The 26597-nt window shown below is 38.4% G+C and overlaps 1 non-coding gene across 1 annotated transcript; it reads left to right on the top strand.

The window, feature by feature from the left end:
• Positions 1–15852: 15852 nt before the first annotated feature.
• Positions 15853–15960, top strand: LOC112738928 (small nucleolar RNA R71). The gene has a single exon (XR_003169875.1). It is a non-coding gene; the product is annotated as a small nucleolar RNA R71 (small nucleolar RNA).
• Positions 15961–26597: the final 10637 nt, after the last annotated feature.

Raw genomic sequence — 26597 nt, 5'->3', positions numbered from 1 at the left:
TGCATTCTTTCCACTTTTGCATGCTTTCTTCCCATCCCCCAAGCCATTCCTGCCTTATAATATCTGAAAACACTTAACACACATATCAAGGCATCTAATGGTAATAAGAGAGGATTAATATTAAGCAAATATAAGATCAAAGAAGCATGTTTTCAATCAAAGCACATAATTAGGAAGGCAATTGTAAAACCATTCAAATAATATGAATAAGTGGGTAAAGAGTTGATGAAAACCACTCAATTGAGCACAAGATAAACCATGAAATAGTGGTTTATCAACCTCCCCACACTTAAACACTGGCATGTCCTCATGCTAATCTCAAGAGAAGCTATAAAGAAATGAAGAGGAGTAGTAGAATGTATGAAATGCAACCTATGAATGGAACTACATGCAAAATGTTTCTACCTACTTGGTTAAAAGTAAACAAATCTTTTAAGAACAAATATGAATTGGATTTCACTAATTCAAATCATGAAAATAAAGTACAAATAGACTTGCAAGAAGAAAATAGCTCATGAAAGCAGGGAACAAGGAATTGAGCATCGAACCCTCACTGGTAGTGTATACACTCTAATCACTCAAGTGTTTTTTAGGTTCGATTCTCTCAATTCTCTACTAACCTTGCTTTCTAAGGCTTGCTCTTCATCTAACAATCAACATAAATTTAATGCACAGATACACATATCAAGAGGTCTTTTAAGGGTTGTAATGGGGTGAGGGTCAAGGTAGGATTGTATTTGGCCAAGTGGACTAAAATCTGAATCCTTAATTAACTTAAACATTCCACCTAACTTTAGACAATCCATGTAATCCTAATACAACATCTAACTATCCATTAACCATGTTTTCCACATATTCATGCATTCTAATTTCAAGTACAGTACATATGCATTGCTTTCACTACTTACTTTGGGGCATTTTGTCCCCTTTTATTATTTGCTCTTTTTCTTTTCTTTTTCTCCTTTATTTTTCTTTTTTTTTATATTATTTTTTTTCTTTTGTTTTTCTCAATACATATGATTAAAGTATTGAATGCATGAACATATTCTCAACATTCTTTCACATTTTCAGAAAATTCTAACATACTCAATTCTCAAACCAAATGTTTCCAAACCCACTTTTCCCACACTTAAATCATAAGCACTCTCACTAGTCTAAGCTAATTAAGGATTCAAATTAAGGACATTATTATTTTCTGCTTAGAGTTAATGATGTGCTAAATAAAAAGAACAAAGGGGGTACAATAGGCTCAAAATTGGTTTGCAAGGGATAATGAAAGGTAAGGCCATATGGGTATGTAAGCTCAGTGAAATAAAGGCCTCAATCATATAAGTGCATGTATACATCAAATTATGGAAATATATAATTAGGTAAGACAAAGATCACATTTTTTGAGAGAAAAACACATATAAAAATAAAATAGTGGTTGAAAAATGCAACCAATTCAAATAGGCTCAAAATCTCACAGGTTTTGTGTGTTCGAGCTCTAAACCATGTTCCAATATAATATTTCTTCAAACAAGTGTAACAAAAAAATTTTATTCAAATTAGTGAAATGCTCTAAAAGGTTTTTTGAAAAAGAAAATATTAATTCAACCAAGTGGTAAAATATGCAAAAAAATCAAACAAATATGCAATCAAACATGCAAATGCAACAATGAGCAAATAAATAAAATAAAAATTTTGGTGTTTGATGCCAGGGCATTTTGGCCAGTTTCACTGACCTTTTCTTTGCTGTTTTTAAGGTAGTTTCATGCATTTTCTTTGGAAATAAGCTAGTTTTGGGTGGATATTCACTTACATCTTGATTTAAGCAAACATTGAGCACTTTACATGATTTCATGAGAATTTTGCATGAATTATATGATAAATTGGATGATGCATGATTCCATGATTAAGAGCAAGACGTTGATGCACTTTGTTTGATTGATTTCAGGCCAAAAGAAGAAGAGAAGAGCCACATTAGTGGCTACGTTAGTTACACTAATGTGGGAACTAACGTGGAAGGAAGGAAAGCCACAACGTTAGTGAGAAAAGTTAGTGGCATTAACTTTGAAGAAAGGAAATGGAGCCAACGTTAGTGACACTTAACATTATCACTAACGTTGGACCAAGTTCATGAGTGGCCACGTTAGAGTCCACATTAACCTAGTTAACGTGGCCTCTAACGTTAAGAAGAAAGGGGGGAAGCCAACGTTAGTGACACTTAACATTGTCACTAACGTTGGCCAAAGCATACAATGCCACGTTAACTCCCACGTAGGAGCTAACGTGAAGAGGCAAGGGTGGTCGACAACGTTAGTGACACCCAACATTGTCACTAACGTTGGAAGCAACCACAAATCCCCAAGAAGCCACGTTAACTCCCACGTTAACCTAGTTAACGTGGAAGTTAACGTGAAGAAGACAGGTTGTTGACAACGTTAGTGACACCAAACATTGTCACTAACGTTGGAAGCCAACACATGCCACAAAGAGCCACGTTAACTCTCACGTTAACTTAGTTAACGTGGAAGTTAACGTGGGCACAAGTCCCACCTGGCAGCCTGACCATGCCTTCTTCAAACACGCATAACTTGAGCCACAAAGCTCCAAATGAGGTGATTCCAGTGGCATTGGAAAGTAGGATTCCAGAGCTTTCCAAGCATATATGGCACTACTTGGTTGACACTAAATATGAGGGAGAAAATCTGCCCCGAAAGTGCAATAATGAACATGGTATCAGCCTGTATTTAGGCCAACTGACCTCTTCACCTTCCAAGAAGTAGAACTCGAGTTGTAGAGCTCCAAATGATGCGCTTCTAATAACATTGGAAAGTAGACATCTAGAGCTTTCCAAAAATATATAATAGTATGGGGTGGACACTAAGTTTGAGCTTCAGAAACATGAAAATCGCTGGCGTTATTGGCAATCAACATTTCCAGTAACGTTGGCATATATGCCAGCGACCATGTTCACTTCAAAGGATCATAACTTGAGTTACAGAAGTCCAATTGAGGTGATTCCAGTTGCGTTAGAAAGCTGACATTTAGAGATTTCCAACGATATATAATACGCTATAGTGGGCATGAAATTGGAGTACAAACAAGAGGCATCCTTTAAGCCCCAAAAACACCAACTGGGCAGCAAGTGCAACGTTAGCCACAATAACTTTAACACGAACGCCACACTTGTAGCGTTAGTTTGGTTAACTTTGGCACTAACTTTAGTACCTAGACCTCAACTTGACTCACTTCTCTCTCAAGCCCACTTCAAAGCTCAAGCAAGCAAGCCCACAATTGTCAACCAATCAAGGCCACAAGAAGCATCTAGAATAGGAATTTTCATTTAATTGTAATTTGCTTTCATTTTGTAATTTAGGAGAGCCTATATAAAGGCCTTAGTCTTTTAATTGAAAGGATCTTAAGCTAGACGGAAGGGAATTCTGGAATGAGGGATTGAAGAGGGGTCTTCGGACTCCCTCCCCTCACACACTTTTCCTTTTCTTTATTTGTACTTTTCATTTATGAATTTGAAGTTCTATTTTCAGTTTTTATCTTCATCTTTACTCTTCTGCACTTTCTTTCTTTTCTATTTTTGTAGAGCAATGATCAACTAACTCTTTACATTGGGTTAGAGAGCTCTATTGTGATTCAATGCATTAAGTGTAGTTCTTAATCTTCTTCTTCTTTCTTTTCTCTTGATTTTACTTGAAAGCTTTCGATCTTCATCCAATTGGATAGTTATCTTGGAAAAGGAGCTATTCAGACTTAGATCTCTTTTGAACCTTGGAAGAGGAATGAAGAGATCATGCTAGAAATGCTTTCTCATGCTGGACCAAATTGGATTTGGATGGGTATGTGACTATAACCCTCTCAATACTTAATTTGGGAAATGCATGTGGTATAATCAGTGACCATACTTCATCTCTTCTCATGAGCAATTGACCAAGGAATTGGCTATTGATCAAGATTTGAGAGATTGAATTACAAGAAATTGTAATTCGATCACTTAAGATTGCCAAGGAGATCAATGAGTGCATTGATTGAGGAAGAGATGAGAATGAACTTGATCCGGAGGATTGCAATATCTCTTGATCCCAATGTTCATTTTATTTTTAGTTCTTACATTTACTTTTCTTGCCATTTTACTTTTTTGCACTTTATTGCTCTCTTTACTTTTCTGTCAATTTACAATTCCTGCTGCTCATCATCCAAATCTGAATCGTCTAACTAGGAAAATCAATTAACCATTGATTGCTTAATCCGTTAATCTCTGTGGGATTCGACCTCACTCTTTTGTGAGTTATTACTTGACGAAAATTCGGTATACTTGCCGAAGGGAGATTTGTTGTGAGACAAGTTTTCCGTGCATCAAGTTTATGGCACCGTTGCCGGGGATTAATTGTGATTAACAAACAACCGGTTGATTGATTTACTAGATTAGACACTTTTCTTTTGTCTTTGTTTTCTTCTGTTTTTTTATTTTCTTTTGCTAACCAACTGTTTGTGATATTGCCTCACTGGGAATTTCCTCATCTGTGACAATGGAGATTCCAATTTGTTTTGGTGAATATTGTTTGAGACAGAGCTTCCTGCAGAAAAGAAAGGAGCATCCATGATATTTTAGTCAATCAAATTTCATGGGAAACTCTCCACCACCACAGAATGATTCACTTTACTATGCTCATGGTGGGTGGGAGTATCAAGAACATGAAATGGGGTACTTTCCAGAGCCACAAAATGATCCATATTTTGGTGAAATTGATCACTACTCAAGTTGTGGCTGGGAAGATCATAATCAAAGAGATTTCACTCATTCATACCCCATTCATCAAGAGCCATCACCTCTCAATTATACAACCTCACCTCCAAGTTTTACATGCCTAAATTCTCCATCATTTGAGTATGCCTCAGCACAAAAGTCTTTACCAAATCCATACAACTCATTTCACCATCCACAAAACTCAATCTACTACCCACAAGAGTCATACCACTTTCAGAACACACAACCACAAAACAACCAATTCCATTCACAAACCAAACCCGCCCAAACATTATAACCTACCCAACCACCTTTGGATAGACTTGCTAGGATGGAACTCTTCATGGAAGAGCTCAAAAGAAGTAGAGAAGAAGAGAGACTCACTAGGATAGAACTTCTCGTTGAAAAAATAATAACTACAATCGAAGAGGAGAAAATAGCAGAAAGAGACCATGATGAAAGATTGAGACAGAATGCACAACTCTATTCTGAAGAACAATTCATTGAAGAGCTGAGATCACAAAGAGAGTCCACTTCACTCTCTTCAGAAATAGATGAATTCATTCAAAGGTCAGAAACAAGGGAGGAATCAGAAGAACAAGAAAAAGAGGAACCTATACCAAGTGAGGTTTCTATGAAGAAGGAGGAGGTTGTGAGAGTATATAAGCCCAAGACTCAATACCCACAGAGACTACTAGTGGTGACAAAGGAACATGCAAACTCACTCCCAAAAGACACACTGCAACATCAGGTAGAAGAAAGGGAGGAAGTCAATCAAGGGAGCCCACACTCCAATGAAATAGAGAGTTGCATAGAGGGTGAGTTCATTGAACCACCAATTCAAGAAGTTTTTGATGAAGAGGATGCTCCAACCATCATACAATACCCAAATCCTGAAATCAAGGTGGTAAAGGCAATCAACATGAACACTAACAAAAGGATGGTGACCAAGAAAAGAAGGACAATATTCATGAAGAAGAAAAGGTCAACCAAAAGCCATCCCACCCCTACCCCAACAAGCAAGTTTACACAAGCTAACAACAAAAGAAAGCTTGCTGGGGAAAGGCACTCAAAGCAAGGGGCATTAACTGGCTCCTCTTTCCTCTTGAGGTCATTCCTCTTAACAAACTGGAAGAAGAGGAAGAAAGTCATGAACAACATGTCAAGCTAATGACATTAAAAGAGCGCTTGTTGGGAGGCAACCCAACCGTAGGTAACATTTTCTTGCTTTGTTTAGTTTACTTTCAATAATTTGGCATATGATTGCACTCTAAGTTTGGTGTTGCCATGCAACAATTTGATTTTCAATCTTCACTGGGTACTTGCAACATTCTAAATTGACAGTGGCACACTAAGTTTGGTGTTGCCACTTAACTTTCATGCAAAGTACCATGCCAACACCACTTATTAATGCAATCACATTGTCTCTGTTTTACTTCTCGTGCTTTTGTTGTGATCCATAATCTTGCTTGCTAAAACACATGCATACTCACACTTTATTTTAAGACATTCATGATCCATCATAAACCCCGTCACCACTGTTTTAATTGTTGCTTGAGTATAAGCAATCATTCTATGTCTGGTGTGGGAAGGGGAAGAATAGGAGGAAAAGGGCAACAACAAGGAAGACAAAATACAAGGTGGTAAAGTTCCTTTCTCCTCTTACTTATTTCCAGCACTTTAATTTGCATGATTGTCTTCTATGTTCTTTGTATGTATGTGTGCTTTCTCCTTGTGAATAAGCATGTCAATTCTGTCTTTTAAAGCTTTTTGTTGATTAGGACTGTGTTTGCTAGTCTGAATGTCATTACTGCATCATCTCCTTACTTACTTGTATGCTTGTCCTTTTGAATCAAATGAAAGGAGAATGAGTGTTTTTAAAAAGACCAGAGTAGAGTTCATACTATGGAATGAGTTCATGAGTTTGTGGTGTGGTCATAAGTTAGCTAAGTTGGTTCAACCACAAGGGTGGGAAGACAACTATCTGTCATGAATACTATGCTTGAGACAAACCCCATGAGACTAGCTAAATAAAAAGATCCTAATAAGAAAGAGGGAAAGAACAATGAAAGTGGAAGAATAAAAGAAAAAAAAAGTAAAGCAATAAGGCTAGGCACCAATGGTTTTAAATCTTGAAGCATGTGTCTGTGGTGCTCCTGTGTGAGGGATCTACTTGGATGAATAAGCTCTTTGGGGTGCTTTATCACTTGGTAACTTGGGTTAACTAACCCGGGATTATCAGCTGAAAGTCCACTATCAAGAGTAACCCTCACTACAGAGCATTTAGTAACCCAAAGAGGTGCTGGACACCAAGGTCTCAAGAAAAGAAAATAAATAAACCATATGCTTGTGGTGTGTATGTATGGGGGAGAGACTTAAGCAAGTAAGTCCTTAGGGGTGCTTCAACACCTGGCACCTTGAACCAACTGGTTCGGGAGTGTTGGCTGAAAGCTTATTTTAAAGAGTTGCCCCCTTACAGAGCACTTAGCTTAAGAACAAAAATAAGCCCTGAAATGACAACAAAAGGATCAATGAATAAAAGTCTCATGGGATGCAATCACAATGAGTATTCTAGGACATGATAAAGGTCTGAAAGCCAGGAATGAACCTAAGTTGCTATGCATGAAACCACCATAAAACCAGGGACATGACTTCCACAAGAATGACTCATTTCCCTTGGCATTCCATTCATCATTCTCTTGTTCCAGTACTTGCTTAGGGACAAGCAAGCTTTAAGTTTGGTGTTGTGATGCCAGGGCATTTTGGTCAGTTTCACTGACCTTTTTTTTGCTGTTTTTAAGGTAGTTTCATGCATTTTCTTTGGAAATAAGCTAGTTTTGGGTGGATATTCACTTTACATGATTTCATGAGAATTTTGAATGAATTATATGATAAATTGGATGATGCATGATTCCATGATTAAGAGCAAGACTTTGATGCACTTTGTTTGATTGATTTCAGGCCAAAAGAAGAAGAGAAGAGCCACATTAGTGGCTACGTTAGTTACACTAACGTGGGAACTAACGTGGAAGGAAGGAAAGCCACAACGTTAGTGAGAAAAGTTAGTGGCATTAACTTTGAAGAAAGGAAATAGAGCCAACGTTAGTGACACTTAACATTATCACTAACGTTGGACCAAGCTCATGAGTGGCCACGTTAGAGTCCACCTTAACCTAGTTAACGTGGCCTCTAACGTTAAGAAGAAAGGGGGGAAGCCAACGTTAGTGACACTCCAACATTGTCACTAACGTTGGAAGCAACCACAAATCCCCAAGAAGCCACGTTAACTCCCACGTTAACCTAGTTAACGTGGAAGTTAACGTGAAGAAGAGAGGTTGTCGACAACGTTAGTGACACCAAACATTGTCACTAACGTTGGAAGCCAACACAAGCCACAAAGAGCCACGTTAACTCCCACGTTAACTTAGTTAACGTGGAAGTTAACGTGGGCAAAAGTCCCACCTGGCAGCCTGACCATGCCTTCTTCAAACATGCATAACTTGAGCCACAAAGCTCCAAATGAGGTGATTCCAGTGGCATTGGAAAGTAGGATTCCAGCGCTTTCCAAGCATATATGGCATTACGTGGTTGACACTAAATTTGAGGGAGAAAATCTGCCCCGAAAGTGCAACGATGAACATGGTATCAGCCTGTATTTAGGCCAACTGACCTCTTCACCTTCCAAGAAGTATAACTCGAGTTGTAGAGCTCCAAATGATGCGCTTCCAAAGACATTGGAAAGTAGACATCTAGAGCTTTCCAACAATATATAATAGTATGGGATGGACACTAATTTTGAGCTTCAGAAACATGAAAATCTCTGGCGTTATTGGCAATCAACATTTCCAGTAACGTTGGCATATATGCCAGCGACCATGTCCACTTCAAAGGTGCATAACTTGAGTTACAGAGGTCCAATTGAGGTGATTCTAGTTGCGTTAGAAAGCTGACATTCAGGGCTTTCCAACGATATATAATACGCTATAGTGGGCATGAAATTGGAGCACAAACAAGAGGCATCTTTTAAGCCTTAAAAACACCAACTGGGCAGCAAGTGCAACGTTAGCCACAATAACTTTAACACTAATGTCACACTTGTAGCGTTAGTTTGGCTAACTTTGGCACTAACTTTAGCACCTAGACCTCAACTTGACTCACTTCTCTCTCAAGCCCACTTCAAAACTCAAGCAAGCAAGCCCACAATTGTCAACCAATCAAGGCCACAAGAAGCATCTAGAATAGGAACTTTTATTTAATTGTAATTTGCTTTCATTTTGTAATTTAGGAGAGCCTATATAAAGGTCTTAGTCTTTTAATTGAAAGGATCTTAGGCTAGACGGAAGGGAATTCTGGAATGAGGGATTGAAGAGGGGTCTTCGGACTCCCTCCCCTCACACACTTTTCCTTTTCTTTATTTGTACTTTTCATTTATGAATTTGAAGTTCTATTTTCAGTTTTTATCTTCATCTTTACTCTTCTGCACTTTCTTTCTTTTCTATTTTTGTAGAGCAATGATCAACTAACTCTTTACATTGGGTTAGAGAGCTCTATTGTGATTCAATGGATTAAGTGTAGTTCTTATTCTTCTTCTTCTTTCTTTTCTCTTGATTTTACTTGAAAGCTTTCGATCTTCATCCAATTGGATAGTTATCTTGGAAAAGGAGCTATTCAGACTTGGATCTCTTTTGAACCTTGGAAGAGGAATGAAGAGATCATGCTAGAAATACTTGATTTGGGAAATGTGATTTGGATGGGTATGTGACTATAACCCTCTCAATACTTGATTTGGGAAATGCATGTGGTATAATCAGTGACCATACTTCATCTCATCTCATGAGCAATTGACCAAGGAATTGGCTATTGATCAAGATTTGAGAGATTGAATTACAAGAAATTGTAATTCGATCACTTAAGATTGCCAAGGAGATCAATGAGTGCATTGATTGAGGAAGAGATGAGAATGAACTTGATCCAGAGGATTGCAATATCTCTTGATCCCAATGTTCATTTTATTTTTAGTTCTTACATTTACTTTTCTTGCCATTTTACTTTTCTGCACTTTATTGCTTTCTTTACTTTTCTGTCAATTTACAATTTCTGCTGCTCATCATCCAAATCTGAATCGTCTAACTAGGAAAATCAATTAACCATTGATTGCTTAATCCGTTAATCTCTGTTTGATTCGACCTCACTCTTTTGTGAGTTATTACTTGACGACAATTCGGTATACTTGCCGAAGGGAGATTTGTTGTGAGACAAGTTTTCCGTGCATCAGTGTTGAGTCAGGAAATAACTAACCCATGGAGATCGGTATCGACCTCCCCACACTTAAAGATTGCACCGTCCTCGGTGCATGCTGAGATTTGTAGGTGGATGGGTTGTTTCAACTGACGCTTTTCTCATCAAACAATGTGCGTAGGAACTTGTTTGTCTCTCCCATGTGAACGTCTTCCGGTTCTCTTCTTGGTGGCCATTGGTGCACGAAATTGTGATCTCCAGGCTCGAACAAATCCTGGTAATGGCTCCAGAGCTTGGTGCTCTGATCTTAATTCATAATTGTCACAACTTCGATACAACTAACCAGCAAGTGCACTGGGTCGTCCAAGTAATACCTTACGTGAGTAAGGGTCGAATCCCACGGAGATTGTTGGTATGAAGCAAGCTATGGTCACCTTGTAAATCTCAGTCAGGCAGATATAAAGTGATAATGGTGTTTTCGAATATTATATAATAAAATAGGGATAGAGTTACTTATGTAATTCATTGGTGAGAATTTCAGATAAGCGAATGGAGATGCTTTTCGTTCCTCTGAACATCTGCTTTCCTGCTATCTTCATCCAGTTAGTCTTACTCCTTTCCATGGCTGGCTTTATGTGATACATCACCACTGTCAATGGCTACTTTCGGTCATCTCTCGGGAAAATGATCCAATGCCCTGTCACGGCACGGCTAATCGTCTGGAGGTATCACCCTTGTCAATGGCTTCATCTTATCCTCTCAGTGAATAATATGCTCACGCACTCTGTCACAGCACGGCTATTCATCTGTCGGTTCTCGATCATGCTGGAATAGGATTTACTATCCTTTTGCGTCTGTCACTAACGCCCTGCAATCGCGAGTTTGGAGCTCGTCACAGTCATTCAATCATTGAATCCTACTCGGAATACCACAGACAAGGTTTAGACCTTCCGGATTCTCTTGAATGCCGCCATCATTCTAGCTTACGCCACGAAGATTCCGGTTAAGAGATCTAAGAGATATTCATTCTAGCTTATTTCATGTAGAACAGAAGTGTTTGTCAGGCACGCGTTCATAAGGGAGAAGGATGATGAGCGTCACACATAGTCATCACCTTCATCATGTTCTTGGGTGCGAATGGATATCTTAGAAGCGAAATAAGAAGAATTGAATAGAAAACAGTAGTACTTTGCATTAATCTTTGAGGAACAGTAGAGCTCCACACCTTAATCTATGGAGTGTAGAAACTCTACCGTTAAAAATATATAAGTGAAGGTCCAGGCATGGCCGAGATGGCCAGCCCCCTAAAACGTGATCAAAGGATCATAAGGTAATCCAAAGATGCCTAATACAATAGTAAGAGGTCCTATTTATAATAAACTAGCTACTAGGGTTTACAAGAGTAAGTATTTGATGTATAAATCCACTTCCATGGCCCACTTGGTGTGTGTTTGGGCTGAGCTTAAGTGTTGCACGTGCAGAGGCCAATTGTGGAGTTGAACGCCAGTTTTTGTGCCAGTTTGGGCGTTCAACTCTGGTTTTGGATCCTTTTCTGGCGCTGGACCCCAGATTTGGGTAGAAAGCTGGCGTTAAACACCAGTTTACGTCGTCAATTCTTGGCCAAAGTATGGACTATTATATATTGCTGGAAAGCCCTGGATGTCTACTTTCCAAAGCAATTGGAAGCGCACCATTTCGAGTTCTGTAGCTCCAGAAAATCCACTTTGAGTGCAGGGAGGTCAGAATCCAACAGCATCAGCAGTCCTTTTTCAACCTCTGAATCTGATTTCTGCTCAAGTCCCTCAATTTCAGCCAGAAAATACCTGAAATCACAGAAAAACACACAAACTCATAGTAAAGTCCAGAAATGTAAATTTAACACAAAATCTATTAAAAACATCCCTAAAAGTAACTAGATCCTACTAAAAACATACTAAAAACAATGTCAAAAAGCGTATAAATTGTCCACTCATCACAACACCAAACTTAAATTGTTGCTTATCCCCAAGCAACTGAAAATCAAAATAGGATAAAAAGAATAGAATATACTATAAATTCCAAACTATCAATGAAACAGAGCTTCAATCATATGAGCGGGACTTATAGCTTTTTGCCTCTTGAATAGTTTTGGCATCTCACTTTATCCATTGAGGTTCAGAATGATTGGCATCTATAGGAACTTCAGATTTCGAATAGTGTTACTGACTCTCTTAGTTCAGTATGATGATTCTTGAACACAGCTTCTTTATGAGTCTTGGCCGTGGCCCTAAGCATTTTGTTTTCCAGTATTACCACCGGATACATAAATGCCACAGACACATAATTGGGTGAACCTTTTCAGATTGTGACTCAGCTTTGCTAAAGTCCCCAATTAGAGGTGTCCAGGGTTCTTAAGCACACTCTTTTTTTTTTTGCTTTGGACCTTGACTTTAACCGCTCAGTCTCAAGTTTTCACTTGACACCTACACGCCACAAGCACATGGTTAGGGACAGCTTGGTTTAGCCGCTTAGACCAGGATTTTATTCCTTTAGGCCCTCCTATCCACTGATGCTCAAAGCCTTGGGATCCTTTTTATTTGCCCTTGCCTTTTGGTTTTAAGGGTTATTGGCTTTTTGCTCTTGCCTCTTGGTTTTAAGAGCTTTTGGCTTTTTCTGCTTACTTTTTCTTTCTATTTTTTTTTTTCGCCTATTTTTTTTTTCTGCAAGCTTTGTTCTTTGCTGCTTTTTCTTGCTTCAAGAATCATTTTTTATGATTTTTCAGATTATCAAATAACATGTCTCCTAGTCATCATTCTTTCAAGAGCCAACATATTTAACATTCTTAAACAACAACTTCAAAAGACATATGCACTGTTCAAGCATACATTCAGAAAACAAGAAGCATTATCACCACATCAATATAATTAAACTAAGTTCAAGGATAAATTCAAAACTCATGTACTTCTTGTTCTTTTGAATTAAAACAGTTTTTATTTTAAGAGAGGTGATGGATTCATAGGACATTCATAACTTTAAGACAAAGTTACTAACTACTAATGATCATGTAATGAAGACACAAACATAGATAAGCACATAACATAGAAAACGAAAAACAGAGAAAGTAAGAACAAGGAATGAGTCCACCTTAGTGATGTCCTTGAGCTCTTCTATGTCTCTTCCTTGCCTTGGCTGCTCCTCCTTCATTGCTTTTAGATCTTCTCTGATTTCATGAAGGATGATGGAGTGCTCTTGATGTTCCACCCTTAGTTGCTTCCAATAATTGTGTGGAAGAAAATGTATCCCCTGAGGTATCTCAGGGATCTCTTGATTTGCAGTCAAATGTTCTACCACTGAGCTATAGACCCTTGATGGAAGCTTTTGTCTTCCCTTTCCTCTTTCTAGAGGTTTCTCTGGCCTTAGGTGCCATCAATGGTTATGGAAAAAACAAAAAAGCTATGCTTTTACCACACCAAACTTAGAATGTTGCTCGCCCTCGAGCAAAAGAAGAAAGAATAGAAGAAGAAGAAGAGGATATGGAGGAGATGGATGGAGGTGCGTATTCGGCCATATGGGTGGGATTGGGTGGGAAAGAGATGTTGAATTTTGAAGGTAGTGGTGTTTGGATGTGAGTGGTAAAGGGTTAATAAGGAAGAGTGTTTATTGGGAATAGAGGATGATTGAGAAGAGAGAAGAGAGTGAGTGGAGGTAGGTGGGGATCCTGTGGGGTCCACAGATCCTGAGGTGATCCTGTGAGGTCCCAGATCTTGAGGTGTCAAGGCATTTACATCCCTGCACCAATTTAGGCATGCAAAATGCCCTTGCACACAACTCTGGGCGTTCAGCGCCAGGTTGGTGCCCATTTTGGGCGTTCAACGCCCCTTTGCTGCCATTTCTGGCGTTGAACGCCAGAACCATGCTTGTTCTGGGCGTTCAGCGCCAGGATGCTCCCATTCTGGGCGTTCAGCGCCAGAACTATGCTCTGTTCTGGCGTTTGAACGCCAGACAGATGCTCCTCCAGGGTGTGATTTTTCTTCTGCTGTTTTTTATTCCTGTTTTTGATTTTTTTGTTTATTTTGTGACTCTACATGATCATGAACCTAAGAAAACATGAAAAACAATAAAAATAAGAATTAGATAAACATTGGGTTGCCTCCCAACAAGCGCTTCTTTAATGTCAATAGCTTGACAGTGGGCTCTCATGGAGCCTCACAGATGTGCAGAGCTTTGTTGAGACTCTCCAACACCAAACTTAGAGTTTGGATATGGGAGTTCAACACCAAACTTAGAGTTTGGTTGTGGCCTCCCAATACCAAACTTAGAGTTTGACTGTGGGGGCTCTGGTTGACTCTGCCTTGAGAGAAGCTTTTTCTGCTTCCTCTCCATGGTTGCAGAGGGAGATCCTTGAGTTTTAAACACAAGGGAGTCCTCATTCCATTGAAGGATTATTTCACCTCTGTCAACATTAATCACAGCTCTTGCTGTGGCCAGGAAAGGTCTTCCTAGGATGATGGATTCATCCTCTTCCTTTCCAGTATCCAGGACTATGAAATCAGCAGGGATGTAAAGGCCTTCAACCTTTACTAATACGTCCTCTACTTGTCCATAAGCCTGTTTTCTAGAGCTGTCTGCCATCTCTAATGAGATTTTAGCAGCTTGCACCCATAGATTCCCAGTTTCTCTATTACAGAGAGGGGCATGAGGTTTATTCCTGAACCAAGGTCACACAGAGCCTTAAAGATCATGGTGCCTATGGTACAGGGTATTATGAACTTTCCAGGATCCTGTCTCTTCTGAGGCAATGTCAGTTGATCCAGATCACTTAGTTCATTGATGAACAAGGGAGGTTCAACTTCCCAAGTATCAATGCCAAATAATTTGGCATTTAGCTTCATGATTGCACCAAGAAACTTGGCAGTTTGCTCTTCAGTAACATCCTCATTCTCTTCAGAAGAGGAATACTCATCAGAGCTCATGAAGGGCATAAGGAGGTTCAATGGGATCTCTATGGTCTCTAGATGGGCCCTAGAGTCCTTTGGTTCCTCAAAGGGAAGCTCCTTATTGACCACTGGACGTCCCAGGAGGTCTTCCTCCTTGGGATTCACGTCCTCTCCTCTCCTCACAGGTTCGGCCATGGCGCTTATGTCAATGGCCTTGCACTCTCCTTTTGGATTCTCTTCTGTATTACTTGGGAGAGTACTAGGAGGGATTTCAGTGATCCTTTTACTCAACTGGCCCACTTGTGCTTCCAGATTTCTAATGGAAGACCTTGTTTCATTCATGAAACTTACAGTGGCTTTAGATAGATCAGAGACTAGATTTGCTAAATTAGAAGCATTTTGTTCAGAGTTCTCTGTCTGTTGCTGAGTTGATGATGGAAAAGGCTTGCTGTTGTTAAACCTATTTCTTCCACCATTGTTAAAGCCTTGTTGAGGCTTTTGATCTTTCCATGAGAAATTTGGATGATTTCTCCATGATGAGTTATAGGTGTTTCCATAAGGTTCACCTAAGTAGTTCACCTCTGCTATTGCAGGGTTCTCAGGATCATAAGCTTCTTCTTCAGGAGAAGCCTCTTGAGTACTGTTGGATGCAGCGTGCATTCCATTCAGACTCTGAGAAATCATATTGACTTGCTGAGTCAATATTTTATTCTGAGCCAATATGGCATTCAGAGTATCAACTTCAAGAACTCCCTTCTTCATAGGCGTCCCATTACTCACAGGATTCCTTTCAAAAGTGTACATGAACTGGTTATTAGCAACCATGTCAATGAGTTCTTGAGCTTCTGCAGGCGTTTTCATTAGGTGAATGGATCCACCTGCAGAAGTGTCCAGTGACATCTTTGATAGCTCAGATAAACCATCATAGAATATATCCAGGATGGTCCATTCTGAAAGCATGTCAGAAGGACACTTTTTGATCAACTGTTTGTATCTTTCCCAAGCTTCATAGAGGGATTCACCTTCTTTCTGTCTGAAGGTTTGAACATCAGCTCTAAGCTTGCTCAGCTTTTGAGGAGGAAAGTACTTGGCTAAGAAAGCCGTGACTAGCTTATCCCAAGAGTTCAGGCTGTCTTTGGGTTGAGAATCCAACCATAATCTAGCTCTGTCTCTTACAGCAAAAGGGAAAAGCATGAGCCTGTAGACTTCAGGATCTACTCCATTAGTCTTAACAGTATCACATATCTGCAAGAATTCAGTTAAGAACTGAAAGGGATCTTCAGATGGAAGTCCATGAAACTTGCAGTTCTGCTGCATCAGAGAAACTAATTGAGGTTTCAGCTCAAAGTTGTTTGCTCCAATGGTAGGAATGGAGATGCTTCTTCCATGTAAATTGGAATTAGGTGCAGTGAAGTCACCAAGCATCTTCCTTATATTATTATTATTTTCGGCTGCCATCTCCTTTTCCTGTTCGAAAATTTCTGAAAGGTTATCTCTGGATTGTTGTATTTTAGCTTCTCTTAATTTTTTTCTTCAGAGTCCTTTCAGGTTCTGGATCTGCTTTAACAAGAATGTTCTTTTCCTTGCTCTTGCTCATATGACAAAGAAGATGGCACAGAAAAAATAGTAATAATAATATGGATCCTTTATACCACAGTATAGGGATCCTTGTGTTAGTAGAAGAAAAGAAGGGAAGAAAATCTGAACTCAGAGAGAGAGGGGGTTCGGATTTTTGGAGAGTTGAAGGAAAGATGTTAGTATATCAATAAACAAATAGAAGAAGATGAGTGGGGGAAGTGAATTTTAGAAAACAATTTTTTGAAAAAGAGTTAGTGATTTTTGAAAATAGTTTTTGAAAAAGGTTAGTATTTTTTTCGAAATTTTTTTTTAAAATAAAAAATAAAAATAATTAGTTAATAAAAAAGAAATTTTTGAAAAAGAGGGAAGATATTTTCGAAAATTAGAGAGAGAGAGTTAGTTAGGTAGTTTTGAAAAAGTTAAGAAACAAACAAAAAGTTAGTTAGTTAGTTGAAACAAATTTTGAAAATCAATTTTGAAAAGATAAGTAGTTAAGATATTTTTGAAAAGATATGATAGAAATTAGTTTTGAAAAAGATTTTATTTTTAAAATCTCAATTAATGACTTGATTCACAAGAAATCACAAGGTATGATTCTAGAACTTAAAGTTTGAATCTTTCTTAACAAGCAAGTAACAAACTTCAAATTTTTGAATCAAAACATTAATTGATTATGTTATTTTCGAAAATTTGATATAAAAATAAGAAAAAGATTTTTGAAAAATATTTTTGAAATTTTCGAAAATAACTAAGAATTTTGAAAAAGATTTGATTTTTGAAAAAGATTTTGAAAAAGATAAGATTTTCAAATTGAAAATTTGATTTGACTCATAAGAAACAATTTGATTTTAAAAACTTTTGAAAAAGTCAACTCAAATTTTCGAATTTGATGAGAGAAAAAGGGAAAGATATTTTCTTTTTATTTTTGAAATTTTTATGAAATCATGAAAATTATGTAATGCATGAAATTTTTAGATCAAAACAATGAATGCATGCAAGAATGCTATGAATGTCAAGATGAACACCAAGAACACCATGAATGTCAAGATGAACATCATAGACACAATTTTGAAAAAATTTTAATGCAAAGAAAACATGCAAGACACCAAACTTAGAATTCTTTAATGCTTACGCACTAAGAATTCAAGAATGCATATGATAAACATGAAAAGACACAAAACAAAAAATCATCAAGATCAAACAAGAAGACTTACCAAGAACAACTTGAAGATCATGAAGAACACCATGAATGCATGAAATTTTCGAAAAATGCAAGATGCACATGCAATTGATACCAAACTTATGATATGACTCAAGACTCAAACAAGAAACATGAAATATTTTTTATTTTTGTGATTTTCTAAATTTTTTTGGATTTTTATTTTATATTTTTTTGAAAAATTATTTTGAAAAAGAAAAATAAGGATTCCAAAATTTTTAATATGAATTCCAGGAATCTTATGCTCTAAAGCTCCAATCAAAGGGTCAGGCATGGCTTAATAGCCAGCCAAGCTTTAGCATATAATTACATGGACTGGAGTGATTAGTTGAATACCAATCCCCAAGCAGTTTGGGTATGGCTTTACAGCCAGATAGGATTCAACATGTTTCATGAAACACTAGAATTCATTCTTAAAAATCTTGAAGCCATAGAATAATTTATTTTTGAAAACATTATTTTTATTATTTTATTTTATTTTATTTTTTTTCGAAAACAAAAGAAAAATTTTTGAAAGCTTTTTGAAAAATCTTTGAAAACAAAACAAAAAGAAAATTACCTAATCTGAGCAACAAGATGAACCGTCAGTTGTCCAAACTCGAACAATCCCCGGCAACGGTGCCAAAAACTTGGTGCACGAAATTGTGATCTCCAGGCTCGAACAAATCCTGGTAATGGCTCCAGAGCTTGGTGCTCTGATCTTAATTCATAATTGTCACAACTTCGATACAACTAACCAGCAAGTGCACTGGGTTGTCCAAGTAATACCTTACGTGAGTAAGGGTCGAATCCCATGGAGATTGTTGGTATGAAGCAAGCTATGGTCACCTTGTAAATCTCAGTCAGGCAGATATAAAGTGATAATGGTGTTTTCGAATATTATATAATAAAATAGGGATAGAGTTACTTATGTAATTCATTGGTGAGACTTTCAGATAAGCGAATAGAGATGCTTTTCGTTCCTCTGAACCTCTGCTTTCCTGCTATCTTCATCCAGTTAGTCTTACTCCTTTCCATGGCTAGCTTTATGTGATACATCACCACTGTCAATGGCTACTTTCGGTCATCTCTCGGGAAAATGATCCAATGCCCTGTCACGGCACGGCTAATCGTCTGGAGGCATCACCCTTGTCAATGGCTTCATCTTATCCTCTCAGTGAATAATATGCTGACGCACCCTGTCACGGCACGGCTATTCATCTGTCGGTTCTCGATCATGCTGGAATAGGATTTACTATCCTTTTGCGTCTGTCACTAATGCCCTGCAATCGCGAGTTAGGAGCTCGTCACAGTCATTCAATCATTGAATCCTACTCAGAATACCACAGACAAGGTTTAGACCTTCCGGATTCTCTTGAATGCCGCCATCATTCTAGCTTACGCCACGAAGATTCTGGTTAAGAGATCTAAGAGATATTCATTCTAGCTTATTTCATGTAGAACAGAAGTGTTTGTCAGGCACGCGTTCATAAGGGAGAAGGATGATGAGCGTCACACATAATCATCACCTTCATCACGTTCTTGGGTGCGAATGGATATCTTAGAAGCGAAATAAGAAGAATTGAATAGAAAACAGTAGTACTTTGCATTAATCTTTGAGGAACAGCAGAGCTCCACACCTTAATCTATGGAGTGTAGAAACTCTACCGTTAAAAATACATAAGTGAAGGTCCAGGCATGGCCGAGATGGCCAGCCCCCTAAAACGTGATCAAAGGATCATAAGGTAATTCAAAGATGCCTAATACAATAGTAAGAGGTCCTATTTATAATAAACTAGCTACTAGGGTTTACATGAGTAAGTATTTGATGTATAAATCCACTTCCGGGGCCCACTTGGTGTGTGTTTGGGCTGAGCTTAAGTGTTGCACGTGCAGAGGCCATTTGTGGAGTTGAACGCCAGTTTTTGTGCCAGTTTGGGCGTTCAACTCTGGTTTTGGATCCTTTTCTGGCGCTGGATGCCAGATTTGGGTAGAAAGCTGGCGTTGAACGCCAGTTTACGTCATCAATTCTTGGTCAAATTATGGACTATTATATATTTCTGGAAAGCCCTGGATGTCTAATTTCGAACGCAATTGGAAGCGCGCCATTTCGAGTTCTGTAGCTCCAGAAAATCCACTTTGAGTGCAGGGAGGTCAGAATCCAACAGCATCAGCAGTCCTTTTTCAACCTCTGAATCTGATTTCTACTCAAGTCCCTCAATTTCAGCCAGAAAATACCTGAAATCACAGAAAAACACACAAACTCATAGTAAAGTCCAGAAATGTGAATTTAACACAAAATATATTCAAAACATCCCTAAAAGTAACTAGATCCTACTAAAAACATACTAAAAACAATGTCAAAAAGCGTATAAATTGTCCGCTCATCAGCCATCCTGAAAGAAAAAGGGAAGGAAAGTAACCCAAAGCAAAGATAGAAAATAAATAAAACATCGGTTGGTTAATGCCAAAAGTGAGGGTCTCAATTACATGGTAGCTACAACATGCAAGTGAGAAAATAATAGAAGCACATGGCATACTAGTGGTGCAAAATATTGCAACAATGAGGGAGAGAGTGTGGGTAAGAAGAGATAATATAAATTCATATCAATGTAAAAGTAATACAGGTATAAAAAATTGGCATTGATTTAAATAATATTACTCAATCAGAATTAAAACAAGTCACTAAGCATCAAGAAAATACCAGAAAAGATGTAACAGTTGAATAAGAATATTTGAACACCAATAATAATTTTAGAAAAATAAAAATATGCAATGAATGAGAGTATGCAAATAAATTAAATAAACTAGAATGAGAGTGAGAGAAAATAAGAAAGGAAGAAGAAAGAAATAAGAAAAGATAAGAGAATAAGGATTCGGAGAAGAAAAGATAAGAAAATTGGCACTAATCTGGATAGGTTGTGCGACGCCGGCGACGCGGTCGCGTGGTGCGCGATAAGGTTGGGTGACGCGGACGCGTGGGGCACGCGATCGTGTGACTTGATTTGTGCTGGTAGCGCGAGTGCAGCCTGGCGGTCGCACAACTCTCTGTTCAAAACTCAGTATTGCCAAAATCCAGGGTGACGCGATCGCGTGGGGAACGCAATCGCGTGAGTGGCCATCATGGGGATGTGACACGGACGCGTGGGGCACACATTTGCGTGGTGAGGCTTGGGCTTTCAGCACGATTCCAGCCCAACTCCAGCTCAACTTTTGGCCATGCACCCTTTGACGTCGAAATCCAGGTCACGCGGCCGCGTGGGGCACGCGATCGCGTGGGAGGCCAGTATTCCCCTGCGACGCGGAAGCGTTAGCGATGCGATCGCATGGGACGAATTGTGCCACTGGCACGCCTCTAGCCTTGCTCCAGCGTGACTCTCTGTTCGTTTTTATTTTCTCTTCTCTCCTTGCGACGCGGACGCGTCGCTGATGCGGTCGCGTCGCGTGCTCGCTTCTCTCTCTTTTTTTTTTAATATGAAAAGATGCAGAATGCAGTGTTAATATGAATGTGATGCAAAACTCCAGGTTCAATATAACAAAATAAAATAAAATTCAAAAACAAATAAAACTAAATAAAAATAAAAAAGGTCGATCATACCATGGTGGGTTGTCTCCCACCTAGCACTTTTAGTTAAAGTCCTTAAGTTGGACATTTGATGAGCTTCCTGTTATGGTGGCTTATGCTTGAACTCATCCAGGAATCTCCACCAGTGTTTGTGATTCCAGTAACCTCCGGGGTCCCAAACTAGGCATGTAAAACCCTTGAGCAGCTTTAAAAATATTCTTAGGCTCCCGGGGTAACAAGTGTCAGAGCAGATTCCAGGATCCCAAATCTTGCTTTTACACCCATCCTTGTCGGGATCTGTATTTTTCCAGCCGGGTGAAAGGTGATCTGAATTCTCACTGCAGCGACTAGATAGCTTCCTAGACCCATTCAGTTGAGCTTTATACCAACCTTTGCGTTTGAACTTAAAGCTTCCAACCATGATGAACCTTGCTTGACAATTCTTATCACTGGCTATCTTCCTCTTACTCTTAATGCCACAAAGAGTTCTAAGTTGACCATCCGTCTCTAGTAGCCCATATTCAAGTGGGATTAGAAAGCTATGGGATATGAATTTTGCCCACTTGAATGTTGTGAAGGATGATGGCAACTTAGGGGGAGGTATTTTTAATGAAATTGCAAGCTCCACTCCCTTGTGCTCTTTTCTGATAACTACCACCTCTTTGCAAGCTTCTTCAATTTCAACCTCTTCCTTTTGGTAGCTCTCTTTTAATTCAATCTCCTCTTCATTGCTTTCCAAGGGCATGGGAGGTTGTGCTTCTTCTTCTTGAATCTCCATCTCTTGATCAACCTCTTCCAAGTCTTCAACTATGATATACTTTGGTGGTTGTACACCCTCCTCAGCATCAATTACAACCGTCTTGGAAGGAGGCTCTATGTCTTGACGTTTCCATGGAGGTTCTGCATCTCCTAAGTCTTCAACCACTTCTTCTTCTTGAAGAATGACAGCGTCTTCCACTTGTTCTAGTATGAATTCATTCTTTGTCTTGTCCACTGGGGTTTCTGGTATCTCCTTTATTCTACGCTCTTCACTAGACTATCCACATGGAGCTGTGGCTGATCCTTGTATATTTGAGCGCCTAGAAGCCCATTGAATTAATGTTTGCTCCAGTTGTTGAGTGGTTGCCTGAAATCGATCCACTGTTTCCTTGAAACGATCCTTTGTCTCTTGATGCACTCGGTTATCATAGGTAGGATCATAGTGCTCTTGGATTGATGGATATGGAGATGGCAAATATTGAGGTGGTAGTGGGATGGGGAGATCATTCTGTGATTGAAAAGGAAGTGCACTAGAGCTTGAGGGTTGATTGTTAAAGGTATTTGGTGGTCTGATTTGGGCGGCGAGAGCTCGTATAGTAGAGTTTAGATCGGTAAGTGCTCTCTCCATGGAGGTTTGGGGTGGATCTATGTATGGTTCATTTGGTTCATAAGGTGATTGGTATGGTGGATGTGGGTTAGGGTCATATGGAGGTGAATAGTGGAAAGGGGCTTGTGAGTTTGGTGGTCCAAAGTTATGTTGAGGAAAGGGTTCATAGGCATATGGTGGTGGTTGTTGATAATTAAAAGAGTGCTCACCATAACCATTGCCTTGATATGCATCACAGAATGGTTGTTGATGGTCCATTGGAGGTGGTTGTTGCCATGAGGGTTGATTAAATCCTTGTGGCTCCTCATCTTTGATTCTTCCAACTTTGATGCATATTTTCATTATAGTTTCCATTCCTAATAACAACATTGGAATCAAACTTGAAGCGAGAGGGGTGAGAATTCATAGTAGCAAAATAAAAATTAAAAATAAAAATAAAAATAAATTTAAATTAAAAGGTTATTTAAATTTGGAATTAAATTTTGAAATTTGAAATTTGAAATTTTGAAATTTGAAATTTGAAATAATTTTTTTAAATTTAAATTTTGAAAATTTTTAAATTTGAATTTTGAAATTTGATTTTTGAAATAAGATAAGATAAGATAAAAAAAAATTTTAAAAATAAAAATCTGAATTTTTTTTTTCGAAAAAATTAATTAAAAATATTTTTGAATTTAATGAAGAAAGAGAAAAACAATAAAATGACACCAAATTTCAAATTTTTAGATCAAAACGAAGAAAACAACTAAGAACAGCTTGAAGGTCAAGATGAACGTGAAGAACAACTTGAAGATCAAGATGAACACTAATAACAAATTTTTGAAAAAAAAAATTTTTTTCTTTTTTATAACTAAATAAAAACAAATAACCTCTTAATTTATGAAAAAGCAAAAATAAAAACAAAAATAAAAATAAATAAACAAGCAAAAATCAAAAAAATATTTACAATAACCAATAATAAGGCACACGTTTGCAATTCCCCGCCAACGGCGCCATTTTAACGTTGGGATTTTTCCCAGTAAAGAATGTCATAAAAACAGTCGCGTTGTTGATATAGTCTCTAAACCAACAGAAATCCCTTCGTACAAACGTTTTGGTTGTCACAAGTAACAAATCCCTTTGAAATTGATAACCGAGTATTCAAACCTCGGGTCGTCTTCTCAAGGAATTGCAGGGAAGTATGTTCTTATTATTGGTTATAAAGATTGTAAATTAGGGGTTTTGGAAGTTTGGGCAATGCGCACAGGTATATTTTCGAGCAATAAAAATAAATAAATAACTGTAAAATAAACTCTTGGCAAGGTATGAGAATCGGAAATCCTGTCCTTGTTATCCTTATCAGATGTGATGAGACTTGGATTTTAATCCCACTTAGTTAAGTCAAGTGGACTAATTAGCTTGATTCTCAAGTCCTAGTCAACTCCTGTGGAGAGACTAGTGTTAGAGCAATCCTAGCTAAAGCAAAATCAGCCAATTTCAACCACTCCTGAGTTTGACAACTCAAGTGTTACCAATTACCTAACCAAAGCCAAAAGGGAAGAAAGTCTACTTGAATGAAAATAATTTGGATATACACAGAGCATTAATAAATTAAAGAGAGCAATCATAAGTTTGAAATACCTCAAATAACATTAATTCAAAGAGTAATCTGTAACATAGAAGAATTCATAAATAAAATTGGGAAAATAATAAAAATAAAGAACCTGGGATTGAGAGCTACTCCTAAAACTAAGAGAAATCCTAAATCCTAATCCTAAGTGAGAGGAGAGAACGTCTCTCTCTAAAAACTACATCTACTCCTAAAAAATTGTAAATATGAGAGCCCTCCTATGAATGGATGCAATCCCCCACTTTATAGCCTCTAATCTGTGTTTTCTGGGCTGCAAACTGGGTCAAAAACAGTCCAGAATTCGCTGGTTTCGATTTCAGATTCGCTGATTTTTGTCACTTGCGACGCGGCCGCATGGAGCACGCGGTCGCGTTGCCTAGCGTTAGAGCAACTATGGCATATTATATATCAAATCGAAGCCCCGAATGTTAGCTTTTTAACGCAACTGAAACCGCGTCGTTTGGACCTCTGTAGCTAAAGTTATAGCTGTTTGAGTGCAGAGAGGTCAGGCTGGACAACTTAGCAATTTCTCCAACTTCTTGCATTCCTTCCACTTTTGCATGCTTTCTTCCCATCCTCCAAGCCATTCCTGCCTTATAATATCTGAAAACACTTAACACACATATCAAGGCATCTAATGGTAATAAGAGAGGATTAATAATAAGAAAATATAAGATCAAAAAAGCATGTTTTCAATCAAAGCACATAATTAGGAAGGCAAATGTAAAACCATGCAAATAATATGAATAAGTGGGTAAAGAGTTTATGAAAACCACTCAATTGAGCACAAGATAAACCATGAAATAGTGGTTTATCAAGCATCCCTTTCGATGAATGGAGATTCAAAACTGCATTCTATGAACTCGAATTTGAACGGATAAAGCTCAAAAAGATATTGCCTGAGTTAACATTCCAGTTCAATGAGGATGAGTGCCCACAGATTCGAGAGAAGATTGAACAAAGGGGTTGGCTAAGGCTCACGAACCCAGAAGCAAAGACAAACGTCTTCAAGAACTCAACCAACGGCAGCTAGCTCAGACGAAGGCATTTAATGAGTTCACCGTACTTAATGAAGGACGGCAACTACATAGGGAGGAGTTCAACATAAACACTCAAGCCAAGTTGAACTATATGTCTGGTCATATGGATAATCTACACTCTGCCCTAGGGATGATGTAGTCCAAAAAGATCTAACAGAACAAGAGGAAAGGAAGGTGAAACAGCAGAAGGAAACATTAAAAAAGAAGATGGAAGATGCTGGCTTCTGGAAAAAGTTGATTGGAAAAGGAAAGGGAAGTGGGAGTTCAAGCACTCAAGAAAAACACAAAGAGGACAAACAAGAGGGAGAGCATGAGCACTCCCATGAGTAAAAGGTGGTGGAGTTCCCTCTTTGTTCCATCTTTTTCAAAGCTTTAAATAAGGAAAATCATGTATGAAATAGAACACGTTTTCATAGTAGCTTAGGAATTTTCAATTTTGTCTTTAGTATTTTCATTGCTTAGGTCTATGCTTGCTGGTTCAAGTTACCTATCTTCATTTTCACCTTCCTTACTTGTATGCTTGTCTCTTAAGTCAAATAAAAAAAGAGATGTTATGAAAGACCAGAGTGATGATCAATTGTGGAGTAGGTTTTTAAGCTTGTGGTGTAGTAATCACTTAGCTAAGTTGGTTCACCAACAAGGTAGGAAGGCAACTATCTGTCCTGAAGTCATATGCTTGAAACACACCCCATGAGACTAGCTAAATAACAAGATCCTAATAAGAAAAAGGAAAAGACCAATAAGAGTTGAAAAAGAAAGAAAAGTAATAAGAAATAAGGCTAGGCACCAAGGGCTTGAATCTTGAGGGATGAGTCTGTGGTGCTCTTGTACCATGGATCTGCTTGGATGAATAAGTTCTTAGGAGTGCTTCATCACTTGGTAGCTTGGGTTAACTAACCTAGGATTATCAACTGAAAATCCACTATAAAGAGCAACCTTGCTACAGAACATTTAGTAACCCAAAGAGGTGCTAGACACCAAGGCCTCAAGGAAAGAAAATAACAAACCATGTGCCTGTGGTGTGCATGTATGGGGGAGAGAGACTTGAGGGAGTAAGTCCTTAGGGGTGTTTCAACACCTAGCACCTTGAACCAACTGGTTCGGGAGTGTTGGCTGAAAGCTTATTTTAAAGAGTCGCCCCCTCACAGAGCACTTAGCCTAAGGATACAATAAACCTTGAAAAGACAAAGGGATCAATAAATAAAAGTCTCAAAGGGTGCAATCAAGTGAGTATTCCAGGACATGATAAAGGTCTGAAAGCCAGTAGAGGAATGAACCTAAGTTGCTATGCATGAAACCCCATAAAACCAAGGACATGACTTCCACAATAATGATTCATTCCT

This window comes from Arachis hypogaea, chromosome 13 (genome assembly GCF_003086295.3).
Source record: "Arachis hypogaea cultivar Tifrunner chromosome 13, arahy.Tifrunner.gnm2.J5K5, whole genome shotgun sequence".
NCBI classification, from domain to species: domain Eukaryota; kingdom Viridiplantae; phylum Streptophyta; class Magnoliopsida; order Fabales; family Fabaceae; genus Arachis; species Arachis hypogaea.
Note: the sequence above shows the minus strand (reverse complement) of the source record. Positions and strands in the feature narration are given on the sequence as shown.